We start from the raw sequence: 26,101 nt of genomic DNA, 5'->3' as shown, positions 1-26,101 counted from the left end.
TGGGAAATGACTGATTTTCTGATGTGACAACATTGCAGAGATGCAGAGAATGAAGTCGTCATCTCCAGTATCGTAACCTTCCATTACAGAGCTTTGCGTTGGTGTAGGTTGAGGTCTATCCGTTAATATAAGCAGTTTCTCCACTGTATTAACCTTTCCTTAACCCTTTACACATGGCAATTAGCCTATGTGGATAGTGCTCAATTGAAATGTTTCTTACAAAACAAATATGAAAAAAAAATACATAACCATGGTAGCAATTGAAAAGGAACAGTTTGGAGATTATTGGAAAATTATTCACTTGACAACCAAAAGAGGTAGGGGTTCAAAAAGGGGTTTTGAAAAGCACCCATATGGGTGCCCACTGAAAGTTGGTAAAACCACTATTAAGGGGTTCTAAAAGACACTCACCACAGATGCCCACTAGATTTGCCTCAGAAAAGACGAACTAATCCATAACTTAGCATAGGGAGTAAAACGAATATGGAGCAAAACAAACAGGGAAAACACCAAAACTCAGGCTTCTTTCAAACTTAAATAGGTCGAAATCGCATCTCAGCTGAAGTGTCGCTCTCCCAGCCACTCTTAAATGTCATCTGGTCTAGCACAGGTGAAAAACCTTCAGACTAACGAGATGGACAAGCCAGCACAGGTGTTACACATACTTACTAACGAGGTGACACCAATCGGTGCGCCCTACGTGCTAACGTGCTAGCTCAAAATACAAATAGAAAAATCAAAACCTGCAAAACACTTTTTTTTTGTGACCAACTTTTTATTTAGTTTTGTCTTTTTTTAAGGGGGGGGGGGGTTACAGGTACAAAAAAACTAGCAAAGAAATGCATACAAAGATAACCCCAACCTATTCCCCACCTCCCTGACCCGAAGAAAGCATGCCTCCCACCCCCTGCCACAGATCCATCCCCCGGATGTGTGGAAGGAGGTGCTGCCTTCCAGCAGTAATCTACTCTGATTGATTTAGAGATTCAAGGGGCTATCGTCATTAAAGCTGCAATATGTAACTTTTTGGGCGACCTGACCAAATTCACATATAAATGTGAGTTATAGGTCTGTCATTGAAAGCAAGTCTAATAAGCAGAAGATTTGTTCTGTGTGCGCTATTTCTATGCTTCCCATTCTTAAGTTTAGTTTTTGCGTCTTTTACTTTCAGTTCTGTACACCTGGTTCAAACAGCTGAAATACAATGTTCTTGGTTAGATGGTACAATCATTCTCTACACCAGGGGTATTCAACTCTTACCCTACGAGGTCCGGAGCCTGCTGGTTTTCTGTTCTACCTGACAATTAATTGCACACATCTGGTGTCCCAGGTCTAAATCAGTCCATGATTAGAGGGGAACAATGAAAAAATGCAGTGGCACTGGCTTCGAGGTGCAGAGTTGAGTTTCAAGGCGCTACACTATATTTGCTTGTCTTGCCACATAAACTGAAATTAGGCAACTGTTAGAATTTTAGCAACCAGGAAATGGCGGAGCGATTTCTGAATAGTGCACCTTTAAACCAGTGAAAGTAATAAACAAACTTAAATCACCTTGAAGTAACATAATAGATGTAATAATATTTGATGCACTTCGAAATTAATTTTGTAACTTTGCCACAGAAGCATAACTGCAGGGCACTCCCATATCATATGAAGGAATATGCCTAATGCACTTTTATGACTCAAAGAAGAGTCTTCTACAATAAGGTGCTTTTTTGAGTTCTCCTAGCTCTGCCGATAAGGAACTAGATCAAGCACACATGTACTTGTGTTAGGCTTTAACAATGCAATTCAGGGAAATACATAATAATTTTGATGCACATAGAAAGGAGTCATGAGTGCATTCAGGTGCATGTGCCGCGGCAAATGTTCTTCACAATAGACAAACAGGCTCATTCTGGTCTGAACAACCCAGGGTATGACACAATGTCACCTTGTAACTGTACATCAAACATAGTGATCATAAATGTCGACACTGTATATAACATGTTTTATTATATGCAATATGAAGTGCATTTGGACTCATGGGTGTTTGGCTTGCTTGTATGACATCAAAGTCGTATTTAATACAATCCTCAATTACTCAACTTTCAAAATACATAGAGTCCTCTTAATGTACAGAATTACCCTCTCAGACAACAAAAAACATTGAAAAAGTTGCTCAATTGGCAGGAGGGATAGGAGCACATTTTTGTCGCGCGAGGTGCTCAAGGTCAGAGCAGCTATCAGTCAAAACCCATACAGCGCTTTGAAGCGCAGAGCCATGAGATGTGGAAGAAAAAAAAGCAGACGCTGAAAATCCTTTTGAGCATGGTGAAGTTATTAATTAAGCTTTGGATGATGTATTAATACACCATGTCACTACAACGATACAGGCGTCCTTCCTAACTCAGTTGCAGGAGAGGAAGGAAAATGTTCAGGGATTTCATGAGGTCAATGGTGATTTTAAAATAGTTAATGGTTGTGATATGAGAACTTATGATGGATCAACAACATTGTAGTTACTGCACAATACTAACATAAATGACAGCGTGAAAAGAAGGAATACAGAATAAAAATATTCCAAAACATGCATCCTGTTTGCAACAAGGAACTTAACTAATACTGCAAAAAATGTGACAAAGATATTAACTCTTTCTCCTGAATACAAAGCATTATGTTGGGGGCAAATCAGACACAAACATTTACATTTTACATCACAGAGTACCACTCTTCAAATTTTCAAGCATGGTGGTGGCTGCATCATGTTAGGGTGTGCTTGTCATCAGTAAGGACAATATTTTTTTAGGACAAAAATAAATGGATTACAGCTATAAGCAAAGGCAAAATCCTAGAGGAAAACCTGGTTCAGTCACTGGGAGACTAATTCACCTTTCAGCAGGACAATAACCTAAAACACAAGGCCAAATCTACGCTGGAGTTGCTTACCAAGATGACATTGAATGTTTCTGAGTGGCCTAGTTACAGTTTTGACTTAAATCGGCTTGAAAATCTATGGCAAGGCTTGAAATTGGCTGTCTAGCAATGATCAACATTCAACTTGACATAGCTTGAAGAATTTTTAAAAGAGTAATGGGCAAATATTGTACAATCCAGGTGTGCAAAGCTCTTAGAGACTTACCCAAAAAAACTCACAGCTGTAAACTTCTACAAAGTATTGACTCGGGTGTGAATACCTATGTAAATGAGATATTTCTGTATTTCATTTTCAATACATTTGCAAACATTTCTAAAAACATGTTTTCACTTTGTTATTATGGGGTATTGTGTGTATATGGGTGAGAAGAAAATAGATTTCAATAATTTTGAATTCAGGCTGTAACACAACAAAATGTGGAATAAGTAAAGGGATATGAATACTTTCTGAAGGCACTGTATGTTAGGGATAGTTTTTCTGCTTAGTGATGGAAAGTCTACTAACCTATTAGCAGACCAGCCTATGTATTACATGGATACATAGAATTGGATTGTGATGATACAGATGAATGAATCCTCCACACAATGTGTATATTTTCCATTTTCTTTTTGATAAGGAACAGTTTTTGATTTGATGTGTATGAAATTGTTTGGTGAAATATAAAAAAGAGAATAATTGCCCTTTGTTCTGCACCTTTTCATAGTTGTATTTGCAATTTTGATCATCTTGACTTAGTGACTGCAAAGAAAATAGATTGATTAAATGTTATTTTTCAAGACAGACCAACTTTCTATTTTGTCAGCTTGACTCGAGGTATATATATTTGTGTCAATCTATTTGCATGCGGTCGTGTTTTTGCCAGTATTTTATAGTTTTGATGAATATATTTGCTGGTTTGATGAGTTTTGAAAATCGACACTGTTCCAAAATATGCTTGTACGGAGTTGAGAAACTGTTAGATGCTTAGCGGTGGGCCTGGAGAGGCACAGTGGGTGCAGGCGTTTGTTCCAGACCAGTCCAGTGTAGCTCAGTTGGTAGAGCATGGCGTTTGCAATGCCAGGGTTGTGGGTTCGTTTCCCATGGGGGGCCAGTATGAAAATTGTATGCACTCACTAACTGTAAGTTGCTCTGGATAAGAGTGTCTGCTAAATGACTAAAATGTAAAAAAAAAAGTTACACACGTCATGCAAATAACTGTGATCTAAAATAAGATCAAATTAGCTGATTATTGAAATACAATGTTTGTACTGGACTGGAACAAAAGCGTGCACACACTGCTGCTCTCCAGGACCGGAGTTGTCCGCCTGTGTAAATATTCATCATGTTAAACAGGACACAATGGCCTGTTCTATTTTCGTCTCTCCTCATACCTATGTCATTATCATGGGGTGTATTCATTAGTGCAACAGAAAATGTTTCTTATTTGACAAATTCAGGTAGGTCCCTCCCCATTTCATCCCGTTTCTAATAAATACACCCCTGATGAGATGCACTAATGGCTATGGCACTACGATGTGACTGTAAACCAGGGGTTGGAACCTTAAGGGAACAGAACCGAAAACCAGAAAATAACAGGCGCCTCACAGGTCCTCAACTGGTAGCTTCATTAAATAATACCCGCAAAACATCAATCTCAACGTCAAGAGTGAAGAGCCGACTCCGGGATGCTGACCTTGTAGACAGAGTTGCAAAGAAAAAGCCATATCTCAGACTGGCCAATAAAAATAAAAGATCAAGATGGCAGTCTGAGATATGGCTTTTTCTTTGCAACTCTGCCTAGAAGGTCAGCATCCCTGAGTCACCTCTTCACTGTTGACATTGAGACTGGTGTTATGTGGGTACTATTTAATGAAGCTGCCAGTTGAGGACCTGTGAGGTGCCTGTTTCTCAAACTAGACACTAATGTATTTGTCCTCTTGCTCAGTTGTGCACCGGGGCCTCCCACTCCTCTTTCTATTCTGGTTAGAGCCAGTTTGCGCTGTTCTGTGAAGGGAGTAGTACACAGCATTGCACAAGATCTTCAGTTTCTTGGCAATTTCTCGCATGGAATAGCCTTCATTTCTCAGAACAAGAATAGACTGATGAGTTTCAGAAGAAAGTTCTTTGCTTCTGGCCATTTTGAGCCTGTAATCGAACCCACAATTGCTGATGCTCCAGATACTCAACTAGTCTCAAGAAGGCCAGTTTTATTGCTTCTTTAATCAGCACAACAGTTTTCAGCTGTGCTAACATAATTGCAAAAGGGTTTTCTAATGATCAATTAGCCTTTTAAAATGATAAACTTGGATTAGCAAACACAACGTGCCATTGGAACACAGGACTGATGGTTGCTGATAATGGGCCTCTGTACGCCTATGTAGATATTCCATTAAAAATAAGCAGTTTCCAGCTACAATAGACATTTACAACATTAACAATGTCTACGCTGTATTTCTGATCAATTTGATGTTATTTTAATGGACAAAAAAGTTGCTTTTCTTTCGAAAACTTACCCCAAACTTTTGAACGGTAGTGTATATATATATATATTTTTTTTTTTGTTAATTTTGGGGGATTTAGGAAATTCTCATTTTCATATCAGGTGACCCCACATGGGGTCGCAACCCATAGTTTAGGAACCACTGGCCTATGCAAAGCCCTTAGTCTGTCACTCTGAAACTTCTAGTGTCTGCCTGCCAGCTGCAAATCTTTGCCAGTGTGTGTGTGTGTGTAGGCTACCTGCCCCTCCCCCCTCCGAAGCATAGGCTACAGTAGGCTATTGATGTTACAAGCGTGATTCAGAAGATAGAGAGAGAGATTTTTACTTGAGAAGAATGGATTAACTTTTTCAATGCTAGTTAAGGATACTATAGTCATCACGTTTCACATTGGATTTATTAACTACAAAAAGGTAAGACGTGTTTTTAATTCTGATGCCGCTCTGCACACACAAGCTTGTTAGCTAGCTAGATCTGGTCCAGGCAACTCTCATAAATTCAAAGACATTAAAAGTTCCTCCATAGAAGCTGCTCTTTCGTAGGTAGCGTATAATTCTGTGGGCCTAATTCAGATAATGCATGTCATAACAAGGTGCCCAGCGCTTCAAGCAGCCTTCTCCTTTCAGTGGCATCTTACGCCATACACTTGTCTGTCCACGCATGTAAACAACTAGCTTTCCTGCTCTGTAGCAAGCTGCTCTATCCAAACTGATTGGTGAAGTAATTTAATGAGCTAAATGTTTTTAAAAAACTGTCAGTTTCACAGGTTAAAAAAGGAACCGAAAGGAATTATATACACCGTTACATTTTTGGGGTTCGAATTGGTTCGGAACTTTTGCTGGTCGGAATAGTGGAGCGGAAAAATTATTGTGGTTCTGTTCAAAACGAAACGATTGGAACATAATTTAGGTTCCAACCCCTGCTGTAAACACACATCTCTCCTTTCATCGTAGTTCCAGCCCCATACACAAAAGCAGAGAAAAGCTGACACACATACAGGCTAATCCCCTTCGCCTTCAGGGCTGGGTTGGGGTAATGTGATTTAGATGAGTTTCCCCGGGCCTGTGTGTCAGCTCGTCTCTCCTCGCCGCGCCCGTGTCACTGTCTCTCATTATATAGCCTCGCACCATGAGCGACTCCGCCAACTAGCGTGACATTCAGTGACACCGGGACATGCGGTTAGTTCAGGGAAGATGACGTGAAAACTGAAAATAATAATCCCCCCAACCCCCATTCTTCTTTTGGTTTGTCAGCTGGCGGAATTCAAATTTTAGGGGATTCTACAGTATGAGTGTGTGTGACTGTTCAAATCTCTCTTAGCCTCAGGGTTGAACATTCACGAGGTGGCAGTTGGCCAATCCCGGCGAATGGAAAGTGCCCGACACCTCCTTTTCCCATCCAGGCCATTTCCAACTGAGCGGTGTCATACTGCTGTGCTCCTCTCGCATGAAGGAGACAGGTCGCTAGCATTGAGTGACAGACCATCTTTCTCCTGTTGCACATCCCTGTGGATGATGACTAAGAGGAAAGCCCTTGGCCGCCATTCCATCTTTATTAGCCTAACGACTGTCGCAGTCCCATGGAAACTGCCAAAGTGGAAGAGGCCTTCCAGATCAGTTGACTTCATGCTAACCATCCTTTCGTAAAATAAGATGTAGAATGTGTACTCGAGTCTACAGGAGTATTGGTGATTGCGGTCCTTAGAGCTAGCCAGGGACTGGAGAGACCAGTCGTACCAGACTTCAAAAGAGGCTGACAATCGAAGACAGGGCAAGTTTTCTTCTTTCCTCAAACCATGGAAAGTCCCCTCCAAGTCCGGGCTCAATCAGTGAGTGCACTTATCTCTTCAAAACAATTATTTGATTAGGGAGTGGAATCGCTTAAATTATTCAGGCCATTAATGAGGAGTCAAATACCACAGGGTTAAGCTTCTGAATATAGTCGAGTTTGATCAAACGAAGGCCATAGATAGATTTCTGCACACACACGGTCTGGGGAAGATTGAGCTTTTAAACGAGGAGACCAACTGACTGAGAATGACATTCTTATGCCGCACCCTGTAGAAACCTCTGGGATACATGGGTGGTGGGAAGTGTTTTACTGGATAAAAACCTACTTCAGATCATGAACATTAACATACACACTAAGTCAACTCAATCCACATACTTCGTATTTAGTCAAATGTTCTCTGGCAAGCCATAAGCCAAGTTAGATGCTGTTGGTAAGAAATATTATGGGAGACTAACCCATTGAGGTTCCTCTTAACTGAACTCAAAGGGGGACAGTCTTTTTGAGTACATCCCACATCTTAGGCTTGTATCCTCACCTCTGTGATTCGGTTTAGTTTTGGTAGGGGATCTGCTTTGAGAAGAGGACACAAAATGAGAGTGACCTTCCAGCGCACTCACACATAGTAGAGGAGAAAATAATTGTTCTATTTCTTTCAGCCAAAAGTGGAGAAGGAAGTGACTGCAGTCGTTCGATGGGAAAAGGCTCTGAAAGCACAAGGTCTGATGCAAGAGGAAAGCAACAGTTCCGCAATTGCTATTGATTTCAATCCAAACGGGTCGAGCTGGCAAGCAGCTGCGCGGATTAATAATAATAATTATTATTATTATTAGGTTCAAACGAGACAGTGTCCTTTAGCGAGGTAGCATCACATGATCTGTTTATCCACCCCAATGGCATGCCATTGTTTATGAATGCGTTGCACTGTAGTTTCTCATTATTTTGGAATCATGAAAGAGAAGTGAACACAATATAGCCATGTCTATTATGACACGAGAGTGTCCTACTCTCTGTAGTTGGTGCTGCATGCAAATTATGCAAAAAAAATGCCTCGGTATGTTACATCTTGTGTAGTGTGATATCTGTTCAAAATGTAAGTTTAGATTTTGATAGTATAGCGTCATTGTAGCAGTTCACCATCACATTTCTACAACAGCCTTGTCCCTCTTGCAAAAAAAGTTTGACATTTGATCACAAGTCAACACATCTTAGCTGTCACAGAATGAGGATGTGGATGGGCAGTAACATGAGATGGAGTCTGTAAGAATAATACTGGACACTGCCACTAGTGTGACGTAAGTTTTGATTGGATCTGAATGTCATGCTGTCTGGTTCTCATAGAAATGCCCCTGGAAATACAGTATGCACAGGCAAAAACTACCTGTCTGTTTAAGCAATAGTACTTTCTTTAGACTAGTGCAATGAGCATAGTGGTTGAAAAGTGCTTTACAAATGAAATTATTATTCTAAGTGTCTACAAACACATCAAGTGTTTACCCTGCACCTTATCTAGATACTGTACACATGTTAACAATACCATGTTATGATGTTACAATACAACATTTTGCCCCAAAAAAGATGAAGACTCCGTGATGAAGACTGAACATCAATGAACATGAAGATTTAATATGCATGTAACCTTGCTGAAATGAAACTAGTACATTTACTCTTCTCAGAATGTGGCAAATACAGATGTGGTATCTTAATTTGATCACACTGTTGTTGCTGAGAATTTTCCTGTGCCGCAGGATATTCATATGAGCCTCTGGATTAATATATATTCACTGTAAACCTGCAGTTCTCTTTCTCTCTCGCTTGCTCAAACGCTAAAGAACCAGACACGTGTCCTACTGCCGTAGGTCCTAGTACTGCGACATTTAAATGTACAAAAATGTATCTGAAATGTAGCCATACAGATCAACAACCGTCGTTTAATATAGCTTAATAATACAAGATAGATATTACGACACCTAAACTATAGCCTACTGTAGCCTATCAAAACAAATTGCCATTGTGAAATGATCCCTTCTTTTTTTATATAATCAAATCCTCCTGCTGCAGGATTATTTTACGCCTGCGAATAAACTGGTCAAATTAAGATCCAACACCTGTATGTGATACGGTATGACACGATCTTACTCATTAGAATCATTACTTTTAATTTAACAGTAAAATGAAGTGCCACTCTATTAACATGCATCAACTCTCCCCCATTCAAATAGCAGTTAAGCACCTTTTGAGACAGTACAGTCAATCCCTATTTATGCTAATCTTATTTTTGGCAGAAAAATCTTCTGGAACATGTGAACTTTCATATGCCTTAATAACAAACTTGTATTCCATCCATAAGTACTAATAAAATTGTTAAATTACGAGCCTGGTTGGTTTAGCCACGGAAAAAGACAGGAACCTTCCCACTAACCATGATTGGCTGAGATAATGGGTGGGCTGAACATGCCGGAAGATGAGCTTGGATTGGTCTACCATGAAGCATGCTTCTATCTGTAACTTGCGCTGTTCAGTATGTGTTGATAGTCCTTTCTACCGCACCGTTTTTGAAAGATATAACATTACCCATCGTGAACTGCAAAAGTTGTGCTACTTTTCTCAACAACATTGATGCCCTGAATTTAGCAGGCGCTATCGACAGATCATTTGGAAAAAACGATGGGCTACTTTCTGCACATGCCACGGTCAGTGTGTACCGGAGTGACTTTACACACAAACAAAACTGAGTTAAATGGTTCCAGTCTGCCGTGAAGCGTTCATCCATGTATACGGGTAAGAGTCTAGCTACATTTTCAGATACATTTTGTCAGTAAGTCGTTTCTATTGCAAGTTAAAGTGTACTGTTAGCTAGCTAGCGAACGTTAGCTTTCTGGCTTGCTAGCTAACGTTACGTGTATGATCTGTGTAGTAATATTATTCGAATCAGAAAACCATTTGCATTGCTAGTTATAGCCTAATGTTAGCTAGCTAACATTGAACCTAGTTTGTTAGCTTCAGCTACCTGCAGATTCATACTACAGCTATGACAATGTTTGTATTGGTAGTAGTATGATTTGGGATTATGCCGGTTCATTGTTTAGCTAGCTAGCTTTGTCGCATGCTTCATGTCTAAACAAAAGACTCCACTCAGCCGGATTATTACATGACCCATCAAATTAGCCAGGTGTGTCTGTGGGTGATTACGGCCATCTATTGTATTTCATGAACAGGTGTACATGTCTAGACAATATGACCCATCCACTTAGTTAGTTAAGGCTGGGGGGTGGTTATAGCATTTCCTTCACATGACCCATCAATTTAGACAAGTGTTCCGGGTAAACCTGGACAATTTCTGTTTTTGATATTGCTACCAGGCAAGTAACCATCTCAGTGTACCATGTACACCTTCTGTATCCTGTGCATGTGACAAATAAACTTAGATTTTATTTGATATAGTATTTGTTTACCACATGGCCTCATATGTGAATCCCTAATTATATGGGTGGGGCTTAAGAGGGTGTGAACAATGATGAATGGGTGTAGACAAAGAAGAGCTCTCCAGTAGGTGTACCAAAACATTCAAGGGCCATTTGCTCAAAAGTGGGGTTACAAGTTTATCAACTTTCAAAGCAGTTGTTCCTCAACTGCAGTGTATGATACACCATTTTCCAGCTCTGAGTTTATCCAATGTAAAAAACACAATTTCAAATGTTGCTACATAAGACAGAATCGAGGCGGTCGGTCACAAATATGCTTGAGTGTGTAAAAATCAAAGTACAGCGATAGTTACTTTGGTGAAGGGTTTGTGAGTGAGAGCCTGTTAAAAAGAGATTTGGCTATTCCTTAGTTTCTTGTTGCATCGAAGCAGCAAAATAAGTTGAAATTATCCCTGTGACCAGGGCTCCTATCTATCTGAAAAATACTGTAACTGAAAGTTTCCAGGATTTCGGGATATCACTGAAGTAATTTTTCATCATGTGGAGGATGACACGTCGGAGACTTTACATGATTTAATCTAAAAGTCTAATATGAGTTTTTGATTGTCCGACAAACAAATGGTTATTTATGCTGTGTAGTCACTTTCAAACTATGCCAGACATTTAGCTCGACACCTTGCAAAAGGTGCCAGCGTCTAATTTGTTGCTATCTTTCATCAGTCACCACCAGCAAGCACCTCTGGGAGAGCGTGCACTTCTCCAAAACAAAAACATTCTTGAAAAAAGGTCTCCTCTGACATTCTCACAGACAGTCACATTCTAATTTGGGATCTCAAATACCTTATGTTGTTGGTGGAAGGCTTTACTTGTGAGTATTGACAAGAAACATTTCGCCGGCGCCCACGCAACAGGCAGTGTTTGTATTCCTCTGAGAACTGTGTGCAACATAATAGCTAAACAAAAAAGAGAGACTTTGTTAAAGGCTCACTCTGTGATATTTACAGCTGGTATTTTATCATTTAAATCAATTGCAGTGCATTTGGAAAGTATTCAGACCCCTTGACTTTTTCCACATTTTGTTACGTTACAGCCTTATTAAAAAATTGATTTAAAAAAAAAAATCCCTCATCATTTTACACACAATACCGTATAATGACCAAGCAAAAACAGGCTTTAGAAATTTAGGCACATTAATATAAAAAAAAGAAGGAAATATCACACTTATATACGTATTCAGACCCTTTACTCAGTACTTTGTTGAAGAACCTTTGGAAGTGATTACAGCCTCGAGTCTTGTTGGGTATGATGCTGCAAGCTTGGCACACCTGTATTTGGGGAGATTATCCCATTCTTCTCTACAGATCTTCTCAAGCTCTGTCAGGTTGCTGCACAGCTATTTTCAGGTCTCTCCAGAGATGTTCGATCAGGTTCAAGTCCGGGCTCTGGCTGAGCCACTCAAGGACATTCAGAGACTTGTGCCGAAGCCAATCCTGCATTGTCTTGGCTGTGTGCTTAGGGTCGTTATCCTGTTGGAAGGTGAACCTTCGCCCCAGTGTGAGGTCCTGAGCGCTCTGGAGCAGATTTTCATCAAGGATCTCTCTGTACTTTGCTCCGTTCATCTTTCCCTCGATCCTGACTAGTCTCCCAGTCCCTGCCGCTGAAAAACATCCCCACAGCATGATGCTGCCACCAACATGCTTCACCGTAGGGATGGTGCCAGGTTTCCTCCAGATGTGACGCTTGGCATTCAGGCCAAAGGGTTCAATCTTGGTTTCATCAGACCAGAGAATCTTGTTTCTCATGGTCTGAGAGTCCTTTAGGTGCCTTTTGGCAAACTCCAAGCAGGCTGTCATGTGCCTTTTACTGAGAAGTGGCTTCCATCTGGCCATTCTACCATAAAGGCCTGATTGGTGGAGTGCTGCAAAGATGGTTGTCCTTCTGGGTACAGGAACAATGGTGGACATCTTGAAGCAAGTGGGAACAGCAGACTGGGATAGGGAGAGATTGAATATGTCAGTAAACACTCCAGCCAGCTGGTCTGCGCATGCTCTGAGGACGCGGCTAGGGATGCCATCTGGGCCGGCAGCCTTGCGAGGGTTAACATTCTTAAATGTTTTGCTCACGTCGGCCACGGAGAACGAGAGCTCACAGTCCTACAACCACATCACAATGACCACGTCATGATAATAATGTCCACATGTATTATTGCTTAATTATAGCACGATTTAAATTTAAACAATGTTCCCGCATTTGTGGAGACAGCATTCAAGGTAAACGTCTGCTCAATCTGAAATTATATAGGTGTCTTCCCTGTAACGCACAGCGTTGAGATTGCATGCAATGACAACAAGCTCAGTCCGATGATGCTGTGACACACCACCCCAGACCATGACAGACCCTCCACCTACAAATCGCTCCCGCTCCAGAGTACAGGCCTCGGTGTAATGCTCATTCCTTCGACGATAAACGCGAATCCGACCATCACCCCTGGTGAGACAAAACCGCGACTCGTCAGTGAAGAGCACTTTTTGGCAGTCCTGTCTGGTCTAGAGACGGTGGGTTTGTGCCCATAGGCGACATTGTTGCCAGTGATGCCTTACAACAGGCCTACAAGCCCTCAGTCCAGCCTCTCTCAGCCTATTGCGGACAGTCTGAGCACTGATGGAGGGATTGCGCGTTCCTGGTGTAACTCGGGCAGTTGTTGTTGCCATCCTGTACCGTGTGTGATGTTACACGTCGTCTGCCACTGCGAGGATGATCAGCTGTCAGTTCTGTCTCTCTGTAGCGCTGTCTTAGGCGTCTCACAGTACGGACATTGCAATTTATGGCCACATATGCAGTCCTCATGCCTCCTTGCAGCATGCCTAAGGCACGTTCACGCAGATGAGCAGGGACCCTGGGCATCTTTCTTTTGGTGTTTTTCAGAGTCAGTAGAAAGGCCTCTTTAGTGTCCTACATTTTCATAACTGTGACCTTAATTGCCTACCGTCTGTAAGCTGTTAGTGTCTTAACGACCGTTCCACAGGTCCATGTTCATTAATTGTTTATGGTTCATTGAACAAGCATGGGAAACAGTGTTTAAACCCTTTACAATGAAGATCTGTGAAGATTTTTACGAATTATCCTTGAAAGACAGGGTCCTGAAAAGGGGATGTTTATTTTTTGCTGAGTTAGTATATATATATATATATATATATATATATATATATATATATATATATATATATATACAGTGGGGGAAAAAAAGTATTTAGTCAGCCACCAATTGTGCAAGTTCTCCCACTTAAAAAGATGAGAGAGGCCTGCAATTTTCATCATAGGTACACGTCAACTATCACAGACAAAATGAGAAAAAAAATATCCAGAAAATCACATTGTAGGATTTTTAATGAATTTATTTGCAAATTATGGTGGAAAATAAGTATTTGGTCAATAACAAAAGTTTCTCAATACTTTGTTATATACCCGTTGTTGGCAATGACACAGGTCAAACGTTTTCGGTAAGTCTTCACAAGGTTTTCACACACTGTTGCTGGTATTTTGGCCCATTCCTCCATGCAGATCTCCTCTAGAGCAGTGATGTTTTGGGGCTGTCGCTGGGCAACACAGACTTTCAACTCCCTCCAAATGATTTTCTATGGGGTTGAGATCTGGAGACAGGTTAGGCCACTCCAGGACCTTGAAATGCTTCTTACGAAGCCACTCCTTCGTTGCCCGGGCGGTGTGTTTGGGATCATTGTCATGCTGAAAGACCCAGCCACATTTCATCTTCAATGCCCTTGCTGATGGAAGGAGGTTTGTGAGAGCCAGAAATCTTGCTTGTTTGTAGGTGACGAAATAATTATTTTCCACCATAATTTGCAAATAAATTCATTAAAAATCCTACAATCTGTTTTTCTGGATTTTTTTTCCTCAATTTGTCTGTCATAGTTGACGTGTACCTATGATGAATATTACAGGCCTCTCTCATCTTTTTAAGTGGGAGAACTTGCACAATTGGTGGCTGACTAAATACTTTTTTTCCCCACTGTATACTATCACGGCTTAGGAAAAGACCCAGATGCAGACAGTTCGAATAACGGATGTTTATTATATTTACAGGGGGCAGGCAAAGGACAGGTCAAGGGCAGGCAGAGGTCGGGAGTCCAGGGCAGCGTCTCTAAGGTACAGAGCGGCAGGCAGGCTCAGGGTCGGGAAGGCAGAGGTCAGTAATCCAGGGCAGTGTCAAACGGTGCAGAACGGCAGGGTCAGGGCAGGCAGAAAGATCAAAACTGGGAAACCGAGAAAACAGGAGTACGAAAAACACGCTGGTAGGCTTGACGAGACAAGACCAACTGGCAACAGACAAACAGAGAACACAGGTATGAATGCACAGGGGATAATGGGGAAGATGGGCGACACAAAGTCAGGTGAAACAGATCAGGGTGTGACATATAAATAAATAAATAAATAAATATATATATATATATATATTGCTAAAACTATTGTTATTATTACAAATTTCCACCGGTCTAATGTCCATTGCTCGTGTTCCTTGACCCAAGCAGGTCTCTTCTTATTATTGGTGTCATTTAGTAGTGGTTTCTTTGCAGCAATTCGACCATGAAGGCCTGATTCACACAGTCTCCTCCGAACAGCTGATGCTGAGATGTGTCTGTTACTTAAACTCTGTGAAGCATACTGTATATTTGGGCTACAATTTCTGAGGCTGGTAACTCTGGGTCTTTTATTCCTTTCGCGGTCCTCATGAGAGCCAGTTTCATCATAGCGCTTGATGGTTTTTGCGACTGCACTTCAAGAAACTTTCAAAGTTCTTGAAATGTTCCATGTTGACTGACCTTCATGTCTTAAAGTAATGATAGACTGTAGTTTCTCTTTGCTTATTTGAGCTGGTATTGCCATAATATGGACTTGGTCTTTTACCATATAGGGCTATCTTCTGTATAACCCCCTACCTTGTCACAACACAACTCAAACGCATTAAGAAGGAAAGAAATTCCACAAATTAACTTTTAAGAAGGCGCACCTGTTAATTGAAATGCATTCCAGGTGACTACCTCATGAAGCTGGTTAAGAGAATGCCAAGAGTGTGCAAAGCTGTCATCAAGGCAAAGGGTGGCTATCGGTTAGTCTCCCGAGTGGCGCAGTGGTCTAAGGCACTGCATCGCAGTGCTAGCTGTGCCACTAGAGATCCTGGTTTGAATCCAGGCTCTGTTGTAGCCGGCCGCGACCGTGAGACCCATGGGGCGGCGCACAGTTGTCCAGGGTAGGGGAGGGAATGGCCGGCAGGGATGTAGCTCAGTTGGTAGAGCACGGCGTTTGCAAAGCCAGGGTTGTGGGTTCCATTCCAATGGGGGGCCAGTATGAAAATAAAAATAAATGCACTCACTAACTGTAAGTCGCTCTGGATAAGAGCGTCTGCTAAATGACTAAAATGTAAATGTATTTGAAGAATCTCAAATAAAAAATATATTTTTTGGTTACTAAATTATTCCATATGTGTTATTTCACAGTTGTGATGTCTTCACTATTATTCTACAATGTAGAAAATAGTAAAATTAAGAAAAACCCTGGAATTAATAGGTTTGTCCAAACTTTTGACTGGTACTGTATATATAACTGTTTGGGGGGGATCAACTACAAGCACAGAAAGAGTGAAAATAAGGCCATGTAAAATTGGATGAACTTCCCCTTTTAACCGTGGCTTGACATTGTTGTAGGGTGAATATCAATAGTGTAAAGAGGTTTTCTGTCCTTATCTCTTTTATCTCTCATCCGGTTATGGGGAAAGTAATGAGGTGACTAGGTGTTTTAGTGACACTGCTATGCAGTTGCTTAACCGTGACTTGATACCACCCAGTAAGCAAAATTACGTTTAAAAGATTCAGGTGCATTTTTGGTGCTGAATGAAAGGTGAAAAATACATATTTTCAGGAAGTCAAAAATGTGTCTTATATGGATGTTGAAAATACGTATTTTCCGGACGTTGAAATCAGATTCATTTCGGTGCTGAATGAATTTGAAAATACGTAATTTATAGACGTTGAAACAACATATTTTTTTCCCATTGATTCTATGGCCACATTTCAACTGCACATACATTCCCTATGAAGCAAGCGTTATATGACAATAATAATTGTTAAATTCTATTAATACAGGAAAAAGGAGCCAACTAACAATTGCAACATAATAGTAGAGTACAATACATTACAGTACAGGGCCCAGATTCACAAAACACTTAATACGCAAAAACTTAAGAAGTTTCTCAAGAAAAAAAAAAGAGGTTCATAAGATAGTTTGTGCGATTCCTCAAACATTTCTTAAGAATTCATGATTTTCTTACGAACTTCTCAAATATCTTCTTACGAACTTCTTCACTATCTTCTTAAGATGATTGTTGCTAGTCAGCCGTTCTAGTTAGCTATCTAGCTATCTTATTACTAAGATAACTGTTTTGGGTTTAAGGTAGTTAATACTGAAACGTTCAGATGTAGTTTGTGAGTGAATTAAACATGTTCAATTGCTTTGATTATCTTATTCTCTCACTGCCCTGAGTTTTTAAGACCAGGGTTTAGCTACCTTGTAATTAAGAACATTTCCAAGAAGAAATCCAATAACTTTATTTTCAAGAATCTAATTTCTTCTGAGCTTTTTGCTTAAGGAGAAACATAAGATCATTTCTAAGAACCTTCTTAAGGAATAGCAGCTTTGCCAAACTTTCTTCATAAATCTATAGTTAAGGAAGAAATAATCTCACTGGCTTCTTCTCTGGCGAGATCTCATTGGCTATTGCTGATCACCGTTCTCAAAACATCACACAATACAAAAGCATTATAGATTTAGTGCCGATAAAATCAAACATGTTTGAAAATATCGGGGACGTCTGGGACTGCCGAAAGACGGGATCAGTAGTCCTCAGATTGCGTCACTGATCCTCTCACATTAAATGAGCGTCGGTGACGGCCGCACGCCCCGAGTGACGACATGGGGATTTTGTCTTCGATCTCAAAAACTTGTCTGGGACAGCTAAATCGGGGCCAAAATCGTGCAGTGTATACTCGGCTTAAGGGTATATCCTATATGCCATGGTTTATATGTGTAGCCCTATCTATGTTAGCAAATGTTGTATACAAAAATAGTTAAACATCACACACAATGTATAAACCTATTACAATTGGAGCAGACCAACCATGCTGGTGGTCTGCTGGGTGTGCAGAGTTCTGTTTCAGCCCAGCAATAACACACCTGATTAAACTTACCAAATCTAATGAGTTGATAATCAAGTGTGCTATTGCTGGGCTGGAATAGAAGTCTGCTCACCCAGTGGATCAGGGATCAGTAGAGAAAGGTTGGCCACCGCTGGTATGGATTTTTCTTTTGTTCACTGAAATGATGCTTTAGTAATAATAGCATACATGTTACTACTCTATCTATTGTTGTGTAGACTAAGATATCTAATCTTTACAGACGAGTTAGCTTATTTGTTAATTTTGAAGTGATAGTGTTGATTCTTTGAAGTGTTTAAACTTGTTTTAATTGTTCAAATATTATTCAAAATGAGCTAGTGTCAATGTTGATTAATCACATATCACAATCCTGCAATAAAGAAGGGAAGGGGTTCCGTCTGTAATGTGCCTGTGTTGTATTCTCAAATGAACATTTCCTTTTTGTCTAGTTGTAAGATTTCCAATCTTTTATTTGATTGTCTCTCTCAGTATATAAGCAATGTGAATCCATTTAGCAGGTTATCATATTGCATGCATCACTAATGCAACCATAGGCCTACAGTATGGCATTACTGGCCTTATGGGCATCTGTCATCTGAAGCAGAGAATAGCTAAACTCACACATTGTTTACATGTTGAGCTATATGTAATCAATGTAAAATGATACCAGTAGACAATGAGGCAAACCATATACCAGATTTTGTACGCTTTTTATGTGCTAACATATACAATTGTTTAGTGCAAATCCAACCCTTGTAATTTAGGTACAGGATGAAAATAATGAGATGAGTATTACAGGTAACATATTATGAGGTTCATTTTATTTTATTTCATTCATTTTGCAATGTTGCTTGCAAAATGATTGCAGTTTTTCCCATAGATAGACAGTACATGGTTGCTCTATGTATCACTGACCCTGGATAAGCTAGCGACTGGGTTAACACAGCTAACCTTTTAGGTCAATAATATGCTGTTTTTATAAAAATCTTGTTGAATTTATAATAGTGAGAGAAATGTAACTAGCTAGTAATATACATAGGTAGCTTACAAGGCTCAAACCCAGGCTGTAGTGGCACTTCAGCACTGCGGTGCAGTGCCTTAGACCACTGCGCCACTCAGGAGGCCTGCAATATATGATCTTGACACAGATCTGAGAGAAACTGCTCCTAGAAACACTAAGCTGACATTCATTAAAACTTTGAGGGACAAGCTAATTAAGGTTTCCTTCACTCAATGGGATTCTGACCACTGTTCTCTGCTGTCTCCGAGACATATTTATTGCACCTCGGAGGACTTACTGCCAATGGAAGAAAGAACAATAAAGTATCGCCAAACAATTACAACTAAAAAGTAATAAGACACACATTCATCAACATGAGTCTGCAATTATGCCTCTGTCTTGACTTTATAGGTGATCACCATGGTGGAAAATGGCTTTTCTTCAGCCTATTACCTCTTAATAGGTCAGCTAACACTTTACTTTAAGGGTCTGCAATAAACCATTTATAAAAGCATTTAGAAATGGTGTATTCACCATTTATTAATCATTACTCCCCCATTAAGGTAACACTTTACTTGACACCCAGTGTCATAACCATGTCATAATATGTCATAACAGCTGACATACCTTGTCATAACCTGTCATAATATGGTCATAACACTGTCATGACACATATATTTAGACCTGTTGTGACATACAGTATACTGTATTGCATTATTTTATGGCTGGTTAAGACAACTACATAAGAGTGTAAAAAACCCAAAACCTACCACACAAGGCAAAACATTCCATTACACCATAGCCTACTTGTCAACAGTATGTTTATGTAACGTAACATTTTCTGAAATTGACCATATTCAATTATCATTGTAATTGCGCACAAATTGATGTCAGACATGCACCTACCCCAATGCTCTGTTGCTGATGACTAGGAGCAGGACAAGACACCCTCTTTTTGACTGATGACTGACATAAGGGCATGTACGTGATAGGCCTATCTGGTTTATATGATTATGATGGTAATAATGCTTCTTGACAGTGTCATAACGTATATTTTCTTAGTCCAAGTGAAGTGACACAGGATGGTAATAGTGCTTCATGACAGTGTCATAAAGTGTATTTTCTGCAAGTTATTTAAAATATGATGAAACAAAACATGACTTCAAAACAACAACAAAGGACTTCAAACAAAAGGAAACTTCTTGGCAGGGAAAAAACACCTTTGAATAAATGTGGGTTTTGACAATATTATGTAGGGGTCATAACCAGCCATAAAATAACACAATATATGTCACAACAGGTGTAAATATATGGGTCATGACAGTGTTATGACCATATTATGACAGGCTGTGTCAGCTGTTATGACATATTATGACATGGTTATGACCATGTCATGATGCTGGGTTTCAATAAAGTGTTACCACACAATCCATGTCTCAATTGTCTCAAGGTTTACTGATCCTTATTTAATCTGTCTCCTCCCCTTCATTTAACATATAACATCAATAAGGGATCATTGCGTTCACCTGGATTCACCTGGTCAGTATATGTAATGGAAAGAGCAGGTGTTCTTAATGTTTTGTATACTCAGTGTATACATTTGTGAATAACTAGCTTACTAACATTTACAAATGTGGAAGTAATGATTAATACATGGTGAGCAAACGGTTTGTAAATGCCTTATAAATGCCTTATAAATGGTTTATTATGGACCCTTTCATAATTAAGTGTTACCCCATTCAGTTCCTATTGGGCAAAATATAATCCAAAACACAACTGAAACAAACCGCAAGTGGTAGCCAACATGTGTGTAAAGTCACAAGCTTGATGTGACTTTGAGTGCAAGGAATATGGGACCAAATACTTAATTTTTGACTACTTTAATACACTATAAATTATCCAAATACTTAGACCTTCTTCAAATAGGGGGATTAGATAAATGTGCTTTCATTTCTAAATGGTAAGACAGATATTTATGAAAATACCTTGATATAAAAGTTGACATTCTGTCTGTACTGTCGCCTAATATAAAAGTATAGAGTATAGAGCCTAAACGTTTTAGCTTCACTGTCCAAATACAGTACCATATGCAGTTGTTTTGAAAAAACAAATGGCTATTTGGTTCAGTGTCTCTTAACTCTTACCAGTTTGACATTTCTATGTATTGCTACATAAAAGGCGACAAAAGTGTTAAGAGATGGGAGATTGTTGGTGTGCTGTAAGGACATGGCGCAGAGGGAAAACGCTATCGTAGTGAAGCAAATAGGGAAGTGTAAGGTGGAGTCGAGCAGCTGGACTGATCAAGCGGTGGAGTAAAGTGCTGATAACAGGAGTGCCTGTGAGTGTTAGCACTAAAGAGGTAAGGGAACATTTGAGAGGAGGCGTTCTAGTGAATGTACACAGATTGCAAGCAACAAGGGGTGGAGATAGAGTAGATAGCACGTCTATTCTGTTACATTTTAAGGACCGGGCACTGCCAAATAAGGTAACAATAGGATACATGAGTTAATATGTGAGGGCTTATGTACCGAAGCAACAGTCTGTAAAGAGAAAAAGAGGTGTGTCAGCTTTCTTTTCCGCTGAAAACTGGATGTGGGAACTCGGCTCAGCTGTTTCTCTTACACCTGTTACGTTAGGTTATCCGTTATGGTGGCCTAGGTGCTCCATTCATAACTGTTGCTTGGCGTCCATTTATTTCAGAAGAGTTTGGAGGCCGACACGTTTCCCTGCGGCGTGACAGATGAAGTTTACTCGCAGGAGGTATGGGGTGAGGTTGTGTACCTCTAAGTCGGGAGGTAAGCTTGGCTTCTTCTTTATATGTGTCGAGTAAAGCTTCAACCATGCATTTAGATTGTAGGTAGGTATTGTAGTTAGGTATTGTAGGTAGTTTATCCAGGTAGTTATTGTAGGTAAGTATTGTAGTGTATTCGGCTGAGCCCGGTGAAGCACGAGGCTAGCTAGCTAACCCACTACCTGAACCATTAAAGCTAGCTAGCTAGCGGGTAGCAACACCGCAGCCACTGCTAGCTGGCCAACTATACCAGCTAGTAGTACTGTAGCAACTAAATATATTTCAACGGAACGATTTGATTAGTGTAAAGTGAGCTAGCTACATAGTTGTCTTGGTATCAAAGACAAAGGTGTAGTATAGAGAAACTATCGAGGTTAGCTAGCCAGCTACATTATCAAACAGTCAACACCGCAGCCACTGCTAGCTAGCCAACATTACCAGCTAGCAGTACTGTATCATTTTAGTCAATGAGAATTTTGCAACGTAAGCTTCACTTTCTGAATATTCAAGATGTAGTTCACTTGTGTAGCTAACATGACTGACTTTGTGCTAGCTAGCCAACGTTTAATTACTTCTGCGTTATGAAAGGAACTAGACACGGACATGAATGATCCATTGGTATTTTGTTGTAACCAATTATTGGTGCTAAACCGTGTGTTATTGGATGCTAGCATGCTTGTTAGCTATGGCGTCATAGGATACGGTGCCCTGGGCGGTTTTCACAGAAGAATACTGTACCAAGTTACCTAGCTGAATAAACTAAGTTAGTCTATTCCTGGAAACATTGAACTACTGTAGATTACAGCAATTATAATTTCTAAAGTGGAAGTTGGAAGAGTTGTATTTGAGTGTTTCAGTGAAAGGTTAGTGAGGGATGCCTCGTTTCCCCAGATGTTTAGTTAATTTCATTCCGATCTCCTTTGCATTAGTGTAGCCTTTTCTGCAGCCTGTCAACTATGTGTCTGTCTATCCCTGTTCTCTCCTCTCCGCACAGGCCATACAAACGCCTCACACCGCGTGGCTGCTGCCTCTCTAACCTGGTGGTACCTGCACGCACGACCCACGTGGAGTTCCAGGTCTCCGGCAGCCTCTGGAACTGCCGTTCTGCGGCCAACAAGGCAGAGTTCATCTCAGCCTATGCTACCCTCCAGTCCCTCTACTTCTTGGCGCTGACGGAAACATGGATTACCACAGAAAACACTGCTACTCCTACTGCTCTCTCCTCGTCTGACCATGTGTTCTCGCATACCCCGAGAGCATCTGGTCAGCGGGGCGGTGGCACAGGAATCCTCATCTCTCTCAAGTGGATATTCTTTATTTTTCCCCTGACCCATCTGTCTATCTCCTCATTTGAATTCCATGCTGTCACAGTCACTAGCCCATTCAAGCTTAACATCCTTATCATTTTACGCCTTCCAGGTTCCATTTGAGAGTTCCTCAATGAGCTTGACGCCTTGATAAGTTCCTTTCCTGAGGATGGCTCACCCCTCACAGTTCTGGGTGACATTAACCTCCCTACGTCTACCTTTGACTCATTTCTCTCTGCCTCCTTCTTTCCACTCCTCTCCTCTTTTGACCTCACCCTCTCACCGTCTCCCCCCTACTCACAAGGCAGGCAATACGCTTGACCTCATCTTTACTAGATGCTGTTCTTCTACTAAACTCACTGCAACTCCCCTCCAAGTCTCCGACCACTTCTTTGTATCCTTTTCTCTCTCGCTCTCCTCCAACAGTACTCAGTCTGCCCCTACTCAGATGGTAATGCGCCGTCGCGACCTTCACTCTCTCTCTCCCGCTACTCTCTCCTCTTCCATCCTATCATCTCTTCCCTCTGCTCAATCCTTCTCCCTCCAATCTCCTTATTCTGCCTCCTCAACCCTCCTCTCCTCCCTTTCTGCATCTTTTGACTCTCTATGTCCCCTACCCTCCTGGCCGGCTCGGTCCTCCACTCCTGCTCCGTGGCTTGACGACTCATTGCGAGCTCACAGAACAGGGCTCCGGGCAGCCGAGCAGAAATGGAGGAAAACTAGACTCCCTGCCGACCTGTCATCTTTTCACTCCCTCCTCTTTACATTTTCTTCCTCCGTTTCTGCTGCTAAAGCCACTTTCTACCACTCTAAATTTCAAGGCTCTGCCTCTAACCCTAGGAAGCTCTTTGCCACCTTCTCCTCCCTGCTGAATCCTCCTCCTCCTCCCCCTTCCTCCTCCCTCTCTGTGGATGACTTCGTCAACCATTTTGAAAAGAAGGTTGACGACATCCGATCCTCATTTATTAAGTCAAATGACAACGCTGGTCCTGCTCACACTGCCCTACCCTATGCTTTGACTTCTTTCTCCCCTCTCTCTCCAGATGAAATCTTGCGACTTGTGACGGCCGGCCGCCCAACAACCTGCCCGCTTGACCCTATCCCCTCCTCTCTTCTCCAGACCATTTTCGGAGACCTTCTCCCTTACCTCGCCTCGCTCATCAACTCATCCTTGACCACTGGCTATGTACCTTCCGTCTTCAAGAGAGCGAGAGTTGCACCCCCTTCTCAAAAAACCTACACTCGATCCCTCCGATGTCAACAACTACAGACCAGTATCCCTTCTTTCTTCTCTCTCCAAAACTCTTGAGCGTGCCGTCTTTAGCCAACTCTCTTGCTATCTCTCTCGGAATGACCTTCTTGATCCAAACCAGTCAGGTGTCAAGACTGGTCATTCAACTGAGACTGCTCTTCTCTGTGTCACGGAGGCTCTCCACACTGCTAAAGCTAACTCTCTCTCCTCTCCTCTCATCCTTCTAGACCTATCTGCTGCCTTTGATACTGTGAACCATCAGATCCTCCTCTCCACCCTCTCCGAGTTGGGCATCTCCGGTGCGGCTCACTCTTGGATTGTGTCCTACCTCACAGGTCGCTCCTACCAGGTGGCGTGGTGAGAATCTGTCTCCGCAACACGTGCTCTCATCACTGGTGTCCCCCAGGGCTCAGTTCTAGGCCCTCTCCTATTCTCTCTATACACCAAGTCACTTGGCTCTGTCATATCCTCACATGGTCTCTCCTATCATTGCTACGCAGACGACACACAATTAATCTTCTCCTTTCCCCCTTCTGATAACCAGGTGGCGAATCGCATCTCTGCATGTCTGGCAGACATATCAGTATGGATGACGGATCACCACCTCAAGCTGAACCTCGGCAAGATGGAGCTGCTCTTCCTCCCGGGGAAGGACTGCCCGCTCCATGATCTCGTCATCACGGTTGACAACTCCGTTGTGTCCTCCTCCCAGAGTGCAAAGAACCTTGGCATGACCCTGTACAACACCCTGTCGTTCTCCGCTAACATCAAAGCGGTGACCCGATCCTGTAGGTTCATGCTCTACAGTATTCGCAGAGTACGACCCTACCTTACACAGGAAGCGGCACAGGTCCTAATCCAGGCACTTGTCATCTCCCGTCTGGATTACTGCATCTCGCTGTTGGCTGGGCTCCCTACCTGTACCATTAAACCCCTACAACTCATCCAGAACGCTGCAGCCCGTCTGGTGTTCAACCTTCCCAAGTTCTCTCACGTTAACCCGCTCCTCCGCACACTCCACTGGCTTCCAGTTGAAGCCCGCATCTGCCACAAGACCATGGTGCTTGCCTACGGAGCTGTGAGGGGAACGGCACCTCCGTACCTTCAGGCTCTGATCAGTCCCTACACCCAAACGAGGGCATTGCGTTCATCCACCTCTGGCCTGCTGTCCCCCTACCTCTGCGGAAGCACAGTTCCCGCTCAGCCCAGTCAAAACTGTTCGCTGCTCGGGCACCCCAATGGTGGAACAAGCTCCCTCACGACGCCAGGACAGCGGAGTCACTCACCACCTTCCGGAGACACTTGAAACCCCACCTCTTTTAAGGAATACCTGGGATAGGATAAAAGTAATCCTTCTACCCTCCCCCTACCCCACCCCCCAAAATAATTAAAACATTATAATGATAATAATACTAGTAATAATAATAATTTGATATATTGTGAAGTGTTTGTCCCACTGGCTATCATAAGGTGAATGCACCAATTTGTAAGTCGCTCTGAATAAGAGCGTCTGCTAAATGACGAAAATGTAAATGTAAATAAAACAAGACTTTAGAATAAATACATCTGGCTGACTGTAAGAGGAAACAGCATTTAGAGTCTCTGAACGAAAGGCCAATAATAGTTGGATTTGCTGAGATGAGTAAAATGCCTGATTCTTGTGATGTGTGTTTACAGCTTTTCTGGAGAGTGTACAGAGCGAGAGTGGAAACGCAGTCTTCTTATCAATACCATTAGTAGAGAAACAATATGACCTTGTTATGTTAATACAAAAGACCACAAGGCTTTCTAATTCACATATTTGATGTTGGAGAGCTTATCATGCTGACATGATGAATAGTCATGTTCACTGTCAAAGCTGTCTTATGTACTTCACTCTGTTGACAGTGGGAATGAGTGTCTGATGCGTTTGTTTGAA

The sequence above is a fragment of the Coregonus clupeaformis genome, chromosome 37, assembly GCF_020615455.1.
Source record: "Coregonus clupeaformis isolate EN_2021a chromosome 37, ASM2061545v1, whole genome shotgun sequence".
NCBI classification, from domain to species: Eukaryota; Metazoa; Chordata; class Actinopteri; order Salmoniformes; family Salmonidae; genus Coregonus; species Coregonus clupeaformis.
This window is presented reverse-complemented; position numbering follows the sequence as displayed.